This window comes from Chionomys nivalis, chromosome 8 (genome assembly GCF_950005125.1).
Source record: "Chionomys nivalis chromosome 8, mChiNiv1.1, whole genome shotgun sequence".
NCBI classification, from domain to species: domain Eukaryota; kingdom Metazoa; phylum Chordata; class Mammalia; order Rodentia; family Cricetidae; genus Chionomys; species Chionomys nivalis.
The window spans coordinates 94,265,078-94,272,780 of NC_080093.1; the positions used below are offsets into that span (position 1 = coordinate 94,265,078).

Here is a 7,703-nt window from a genome sequence, read left to right on the forward strand (position 1 = left end):
TGATCAGACTGGCCTGTGCTCATCTCTAGGAGAGATTGTCTTGACTGATCATTGCTATGAGATGACCCAGATCACCATGAGCAGCACAAGTCCTAGAAAGGTAGGTCTGGACTCTACAAGAAAAACGGTTGAGCTCAAAACTGTGTTAAGCCTGTAAGCATCATTTTTCCACTGTGCTTCAAGTTCCTGCCTTGAGCTCCTATCCTTACTGCCCTCAGTGGCAGACTGCGACCTGGAAGAGTAAGACGAACAAGCACATCTTCCCACAAGTTGCTTCTAGGTGGGGTGTTGTATCACAGCAAAAGAATAACAAAAGAAATTAAACTATAACAGCTTCCTAATTCTATATCTTTTTGTGCTACCGAATTACCAATATTTCTTCATTTACTTTAATCTTTCCAAGGAAATTGGTATCTATTCAACAGGCATATACAATAGAAAAGTTCCTTTACTGATAAAAGATTTGAAAGTTAATAATCTTCCTCTTTGCTGTGTAGGAATTCATAATTCAACATTTGATATGACAGACAGACATATGCACAGCGAGAGCTATAACTGGCCCCCAGCTCCTGAGATCCACTTTTCTGTCCCTTGACTTTCACTGTGGTGCTGCCAAATGCCAAAACCCTTCCATAATTTACCCCTCTAATATTTATTTCACCATAAATCAGGATGGACAAATAATAGGCCTTTTTTAAATTTCCTCTTTTACATCACTCTAGAATGTAATCCTCAGACATTAATTGGGATGTCAATTGCTTGGGATCTCTCTGAGTATTGGCTCCCAAGCTTGCAGCAGTGCTGATTCTGCAGTGTCAGCGGCTCTCTAGGTGACACTTTTTCTACAACAACATGAGGAGGGATCAAAATTAGAGACAAATGCAAGATGTTTAACAGTTCCAGAATCTTTCAGGTTACTTCCAGAAACAACGAAAGACCATATGTCCAATGTTTTCTTTAAAAGATTGTGGAAATTCTTATTTTTCCTTCTTGTGTCTAAGGAGAGATGCCTTCCACCATCCAAACACAGAGGCTCTATGGAATATAAAGTCTCTTCCTCATTTAGACCAGAAAGGTGACAGAACTAACTGATTGAAACAAGCTATGGGACTGTGAAGTAAGTGGATCTCCTTTGAGGATAAAACACTGTCCTGTCTCTAAAGTAACTACTTGTAGAGAAAATGGAGCTTCTGAGAATATCGTGTCTATTACTTAGAATGCAGACCCAGTTTTTCTAAAGCTTTTACTCTAATCTGATGAGCTTTTACAATGGGATTCATCAATGGTGGTACCAGCCAGAAAGCATCTGCTATCAGAATCATAGCTAATGGAGACTTATGCTTTGCAAAGCAGTGCGTGGCAGCTAAAGTACTGGTAGTTACATAGAAGATGAGCACAGCACAGATGTGGGAGACACAAATATTGAGAGCTTTGAGCCATTCTCCATGGAGTGCAATACCCAACACAGTCTTCAAGATGAGCACATAGGACACAGCAATGAATACACAGTCTGACATCATGCAGAGTGCAACAAACAGACCATAGTAAAAACTGACCCTGTTGTCAGAGCAGGCCAGTTTCATGGCATCCTGATGGAGACTATAGGAATGTGATAACAGGTGCATGTGGCAGTGTCTGAGTCTCCTTAAAGTCAATGGAAGGGGGAGCACCAGGATAATGCTTTTAACAGCGAAGACTAGCCCAATTTGCACAATTCTGGAGCTTGTGAGGACAAAGCTGTATTTCAGTGGGTGCCAAAGCAATCAAAGGACACAATGAGTAGCACTGAAAACTCTGTATTTGTGAATCCATTGAAGAATTCCTGGGCAATGGACATGTCAGCAGAAATCCCCATGGAATTGAACAAGCATATTCTTAGCATCATGGGAATGGAGGAGAAAGACAGGCCCAGGTCAGACAAGGTCAACCTGGAGAGTAAATAGTACATGGACTCATGCAGAGAAGGCTCCGTTCTGATGACACAGAGGATAGTGCAGTTTCCCAGGAAGGCTGGAAAATACATGAGGTAAATAGGGATGGAGACCCAAATGTGCGTGTGCTCAAGGCCTGGGATCCCAATCAGTAGGAATGAATAGGCATCAACTGCTGAGGTTGAGAAGCATCCAAGTATGCATATTGTTCAGCTGATCCAGGACCTATGGTGATATCAATAATCGACATAAATTATCTCAGTTGCAATGACAACTTGGGTTAAATTTAATATAGCTCAGATTAGGAGATAAAAATAATATAACTTTTTAAAAGTATGAAATATACTTAAACCATTTTTTCATACTTTTATTTAAGAATTTTACAATAATTGAATATAGATATTTATTTTCAGATATATTTTTAAATAACTCTAAAGCTAGAAAGTACAATAATGTTTTGGTACCTCCATTAAGCAACAAAAACACCTATATATTTTTGTATTCATATGTATATATATATATATATATGCAGGCTCTCTTAAATGCATTTGCACGGGTTCATGCATATGGACAACTAGAGATCATACTTCAAGTGTATTCCTCTGTGTCTTTCTGTAGCACAATTAATAAAAGCCCAGAGACAGAAACTGGGGTTCAACCTGAAGGTCAGAAAAGCAAAACAGCCAGCCACTGGCTCTTACCTCTACCTCAGTCCAAACATGGTGATTCTGTCTTAAGGAATCTCAAAATGAGACTGTAAGTGAGAGCTGTCTCTTCCAGTTTTATATTCCTCTCTACGGCTGGGATTAAAAGCGTGCACCACTACCACCTGGTTTCTATGGCAAACTAGTGTGGCTACTGGAATTAAAGATGTGTGCCACCACTGCCTGGTCTGTAAGGCTGACCAGTATGGCTGTTTTACTCTCTGAACTTGAGGTAAGCTTTATTTATTAAAATAAAAGTGAATTATCACTATTTTTCATAGTACTTTTTCAGATAAAGTCTCTTACTGAACCTGGAACTCTGCATTTCAGCTAGACTAGCTGGCCAGTGAACCAACCTCAGGATCTCCCTTGCTCTCCCCCTCAGTCCCGGGATTAGAGACACATACCCCAATACCCAGCATGAGGAACTGAACCTATGTCCTCATGCTTTCACAGAAAACACTTAAGTGACAGAATCATCTTCCCAGAATCTCAAACAACATCTCTTAAGAGACAAATTAAATAAGTTAAATATAGTATTTTGTAGCATGGAAACACTTCCTAAAGTGGGGGTGTGTTCACACAGGCCACAGTACTATGTGAGAAGACCCAGACATCTGAAGAAATTCTTTACTATTGACAGTATCATTCATCATCTGTTGCAATTCACGGCACAGGTTATGTAACGGTTAAGGGTCTATCACAGAGGTTTGAAACAAACTCAGCTCTTTGACTATTGTGCAAATTCGGGGCCTTTTTGTATTTGTAAAGAAAGAAATGGGACCAAGAGAAATAAACAATTTGGACAGAAATGATGTGGTTATATTCATCTAAAAATTGTAAATCATTTAAATTCTGACCTTTTGTAGAAAAATTTGATGACTCTTAGAATAGAAAATTTTGCATGAAACACATATGTACACACAGATGTGATATTGTAAATTAATACAGTGAGGATGAACAATGAGCCAAAGGGAATTTCAGAATTAAGAGTGATATTCTATTTCTTTCACTCAAATGAGCAAAATAAAAATCATATACACAAATACTCAAATCTTTACAATTATCTATCTGAATCATAAAATACTCTACATCCTGTAGGCTTGCACTCTGACAGTTCTTACAGAGCATCTCCCAGACCCACAGACTCACAACCTCAGAAAAACTCAAGTACCCAAAGCCACCTGCCAGAGCTTACAGTTACCAGCATGTAAGGATGTCCCCACAAGGGACAGGGAGGCAGGACACCTCTGATGCTAGCTATCACTAGTCAAGGAACTATAAAGGAAATGACATGCATAAGTGCATTCCCTTCACAGGGACTCTGAACAGTTCACATTATCATAGAGAAAGAGAAGCTTGAATACACACAGGAATTAGCTGGTAAAGACTAGAAACAGGGCACAGTGAAGAAGAAGTGAAGGAAAAGGGAAGCAGCTTTTATTACTAAGGATTTTTTTGAAGACTTTTTCCTTAAGTTAGCTTGATTTAAGAACTATTAAGAGGGTCGGTAGAATATGTGGACATTCCTTATGCAGAACAGAAGCGATAAACCTTGATTAGGAGAATCTATTATCTAGTCAGTGTTGGTGCATTTTACCCCACTGTCTCAAATGGTGACAGCGTGGTCAATGCTGTTGACAGGCTGATTTCCTACCGCTGCCACTGCATAGTTCTAAAGCACGCAAGTCTTTTCAGGCCATTGCTATTGGTCCTACTCAGAATGTTCACAACCCTGGTCCCTTTTTCTTGCCTAATCTTGGATTCTTTCCTGGCTGCTCTTGTATTCTGCATCTCTATATTAATAATTAATCTTGATCATAAACTTGATTGGATTAAATTGGATTAAGATCTGCCTGGGGAATTCAGCACACTTCAAAATGCATCGGTGAGTTTATCTCCAAAGACAATTAATGAAATTTCTCACATGATGGATGATTTGTCCCTGGATATATTCATAATATGATTGTGTTATTGGGAGGCAGTGATATTTATACAGTGGAATCTAGTTGGAGGAACAGGTCACAGAGGATATAGTCCTAGAACTATATTTTCTTCTGACCTCTACTGTTTCCAGATTTTCTCAGCATCTTGTCCAGCATAAAGACCCTCCACCACACGTTCCCACTACCATGATAATTCTCCTCACAATGGGCCTAGAAAGAGAGCCAAGTGAGGCTGTATCATCCCTTGAGATATAAACTAAATAAGTTTTTCCTCCACTTATATTTGTTGGATATTTAAGTATAGAGATGTGGGAAGCAACAGGAACTACTACTCATCATTAGTGGTGATTCGGTCCACAGTAGTTTAAACTGACTCTGCGTGTAACTCTAGGAATAGTACCTCTGGAATCCCTGGTACCTGGCTTAGGCACATGGGAGGATTTGGAGGGAGGAAAGGAAGGAAAAATTGTTGGAATTATATTATAATCTCAAAAAGAAAAACATAAGAATTCTACATCAAAGAAGTCAAGTAAGCCAGCTGCTGGCCAGTTCATGCAGAGGGAAAGGGCACTGTGTATGTCTTGCTCTCACCTCCCCATGGGCCTTGCCAAGGACTTATGTCTAAGGTCATACTTGTTACCCCCCCAAGCTAAGTCACTTAACTAAGGAAATAAGTTGTCATTGACAAACATTGTTTTTGTCAACTGCATTCATCATGCAAATACATAGGAGTACTCTAGCCCGCAGAGGGCCATAGGATTTTCAGGCATGAACTCTTCTTCAAAGTTACCTTGATCCTTAGATTGTGTAATCTCAGAAGTCTTTTTACCCTTAACCCTCTATAATGCATGAACGATTTCTATAAGTGGAGTTTCTACAAGAAAACATCATGTTACACTGGTGAATTTAATCTAACAATCTCAAGTCTCTAGGACCTACTAACTTACATTTGCCTTATTCTGAATCAAAGGTGGAAATTCTTCCTATCCTATAGTTTTACAGTTTCTGCTTTTGCATCCCGTGGAACTCACAACTTAATGATATTCAAATAGTCTTCCCAGCATGCCATAATCAAATGAGAACATCAGTCAAGATTACGAGTCCTCATCTTGCCCATGGCCAAGGCTTATCTTGGTCGAGGATTTTGAAAACAGCACTACTGTAATTTCTCAAACATTACTAAGAGAAAAATACATATGCATTTCTCACTTAAAAATGATCTAGCAAGAACAGTGTCAAATTTCTCCCAAAGTTTCATTTTGTAATGTCTGAAGTCCTTTTTAATTGTCATAACATGGGAGAGCATGCTACAGGAATCTAGAAAGTAGATCCCAAGAATGCTACTATACACCCTAAAATGTACACATTCTTCCCTCAAAACAAAGGACTAGTCCATTCAATTGTTTATAGAGCCATACTTGAGAAGCCCTAATCTAGAGGAGACTAAAAGATGGAAAATTATTGCTCTGGTTATTCACAAAAAGCCTCCCAAACCATAAATAACATGTGAGTGAGTAGATAAGAAAGTTTAAAGAATGTTATATTTTATATTACATTTTGCTCTATGAACTAAAAATCATATTAGTAAGTATATCTATGTCTATACACACACCAAAACATATATAACAATAAATAGATATTTTTGGCTACTGTGAAGAAAGGCCCACTGGAGAGAGAAATTCAGGAAATCCTGCTCAAATCTGACTCTCACATCCTAAGTATGTCATGTCTTCAGCAGCGTTGCCCACACTCAGTAGGCAACCAAGGTCACTTGGAGGGTCACTTGGACCACCCTGACCAATCATTCAAAGGATGTCACTGGCACTGGGGTTTTGATGGTCTATGGTTCTTGTGGAGAGCGTTGTCAGCCCACATTCACCAAGCACTGTTGCTTAGTTTTTGGCTTTATTAAACAAACAAGGGGGGAAAAAACAATATTCTTGATAGACTAGATTAGTGCTTATGACTCTATCTTCACAATATAGGATTTCTTTGTGCGGCTTTGAATTGGTGCCCAGTTGGAAGACTAAACTTCTGCCATATCAAATAAAGCCCAGCATTTAGAAATAGTGACCGTCCACCTACATCCAACCTAGTTCTCAGCAGACGAGGTGTCTTCCTGCTGCTGAATTTCCTTCATTCATTTGTCTGTGGATAGACACTTCAGTCAACTCCATGTTTTATTTGTTTGTTAGAAACAGTCCGACCTAAACATGAGAATGCAAAGCTCTGCAGGGCAGTGAGGTCATTTCCATTGAATGCCCAACACTGTATGAGTTGGATCCCATGGTGGATCTATATTTAGTCTTTAGGGCTCTCTCCATAGCATTTGCCATATTGATTACACTAATGTTTATCCCACCTCAGAGTGTACAACTCCACCAGTGTTCACTTGTAGGAACGCTGTCGGCTTTGCATCTCCCTGATGGCCACTGATACCAGGCTTCAGTTTTCTCTGCCTTTGGACTTGGTTCCACTTTCTGCTATATAGAGTCAGCAGGCTCGTATGCTTCCTTGGTTCCCTCTTCCTCCTTTTCTATTCAGTCAAATGCAGCATGATGCATCCCTGGGGAAGATATATCAAGTAACATTCCATCTATAGCTTTGTCTTCATGTTTGATTTTATTTAGGCTATTCACATTTTAAAAGCAAATGAATTATGCCTGATGCACAGTTAGACAATTAAGCAGAGAATACATGTAATGACTAGAGAGAAGGAGGTCACACTACCCTTGCTCACAAAAATCATTGGAAGAAACAACACTGAGTCCCAAAAGAAAACTGATCCTTGCCTTTCATACTGACTCAATTGTCCAAAGCTATGTGAAATTTCTGTTTAATTTTGATCACAGCTTCCTGGAATACTACTTATGTATTCTCTAGAATTTAAATTTTCTTTCACTTGTCTGCTCACAGATTTTTACAGTATCTCAGTAATAACTGTGGCCATCTGCTCACAAGGACAATCAAATGGTAGGGTGTATCTCAGAACCATGCAACAGTATTTTCTTGTGGAGAAATTTTGGATCCAGTGGCTCTGGATGGAGGTCTGAGTTCTGGTGGTGCTGCTGCTCTGAGATCACACTCGACGTCAATTCTAAGATGGTTCATGAGTTTTCCCA

General features: G+C 39.3%; 1 pseudogene; it reads right to left on the reverse strand.

Annotated features, from left to right (window-relative positions):
* Nucleotides 1–1,208: 1,208 nt before the first annotated feature.
* Nucleotides 1,209–2,122, reverse strand: LOC130880685 (olfactory receptor 51A7-like; annotated as a pseudogene).
* Between the last annotated feature and the right edge of the window lie 5,581 nt (nt 2,123–7,703).